Below are 1,699 nucleotides of genomic sequence, written 5' to 3'. Positions count from 1 at the left end.
CTTTTCTCCATCCACTCCATCCTGCCTGGACTCTCTTCTTCACCTCTTTACCAAACTCCCCGTCCTCCTGGACAATGGACCCTAAGTCCTTGAAGTCCTGCACCTTTGTGACCTCTGACCTCCTTGTAGCCTCACTGTTCCACCTGCCTCCCTCTCATTCACACACAGGTACTCTGTCTTGTTGCTGCTGACTTTCATCCCTCCACCTCTCCAGGTTCTCTTCCACCTGTTCCCTGTTCTCACCACAGATCATGAGGTCCTCTACAAACATTATAGTCCACGGGGATTCCTGCCTGACCTCATCTGTTAGTCTCTCCATTACCAGAGCAAACAAGAAGGGGCTCAGCTGTCCTTCTGTCCTCATACATGTCCTGTATGAGTCTAACATTACTTCTCTGCCATTCCTGATGTCCTCATACAACACAACAGCTCCTCCCTCGGCACCCTGTCGTTTGCTTTTTCTAAATCCACAAAAACACAATGAAGCTCTTTCTGACCCTCTCTGTACTTCTCCATCAACATCCTCAAAGCAAAGATGGCATCTGTAGTGCTCTATTGCTACCCACAAATAGTCACCTCTTGTCTAAGTCTAGCTTCCACAACTCTCTCCCAGAACTTCATTGTGTGGCTCATCAATTTTATTCCCCTGTAGTTGCTACAACTCTGTTCTTAAAGATTGGCACTAACACACCTCTCCTCCATTCCTCAGGTATTTTCTCACTGTCAGAAATGCCATTGAACAATCAAGTCAAAAACCTCACTGCCATCTATTCTTCTTTCACTTTTATCTGTAAGTATCTGTATAGTCTGTAAACAAACTGCACTTTTGATGCTCATTTTTTTTTTAAATTTAATAATATTGGACTTATACTTAAAAAAACATTCAATAAAAATGGGCCAAACAGGGAGCCTTGGGGTGCTCCAGGTGTAATTTATAAAGAGGAGTGGGTGATAGTGCTATCTAAACTAGTTTTAGCTGCTTCTATGAGGTTTTCCTTCAGTGCAGTGAGTTTCAGTATGAACATGACTGATTATAAATAAAACATTACCCTCTAATCAGATCCCCCTTCTCCGTTTGCGCCGAACACAGCAAACAGCAACAATGATGATCAGCACCAGAACAAAACCTGATGAAGATGATAACATTAGTTACAAGACATGTAGACCTCCACAGGTGTGTGATGTGTTCACGTTTAACTCCATCAAGACTAATTTCAACATAATTCAGTGTAACTACACACAATATAATGCAATAAGATATTCAGTAAATAGTTTAATTCATCAGTTTTGGTTGAGAACAAACTCACCTCCTCCACCAGCTACAAAAAACCAAATACTAATCCCAAACAATTCGTCTGGGATACCTGAGAGAACTGTAAAAAAGGAAACATAAAGAAGGTTCTCTGAAATATTCCTACCAAATTTTAAACACTTGATAATTGGTTCTTTTAGCCAAGTGTGATGAAATATGCATCTTTAAAACATTTTAAGTAACCCTGCTGTAATATATTTGACCACAGAGTAAAAGAAAACTTGCATTATTGTTCTTGTGTGGAAACAACCAACATGTCATAAAAAAGTCTCAATGAAACAATAGTGAGCATCTCCAGTCCATAAAACTTGTGTTCAAATTGTGTGTTTTCCATTTTCTGTGTGGGAAAAGTTCTTGTTTTGTATCAGTGTGCCAGTGATTGGCTGT

The sequence above is a fragment of the Kryptolebias marmoratus genome, linkage group LG23 (genome assembly GCF_001649575.2).
Source record: "Kryptolebias marmoratus isolate JLee-2015 linkage group LG23, ASM164957v2, whole genome shotgun sequence".
NCBI classification, from domain to species: Eukaryota; Metazoa; Chordata; class Actinopteri; order Cyprinodontiformes; family Rivulidae; genus Kryptolebias; species Kryptolebias marmoratus.
The sequence above is the reverse complement of the archived record's forward strand: the minus strand, read 5'-3'. Positions refer to the sequence as shown.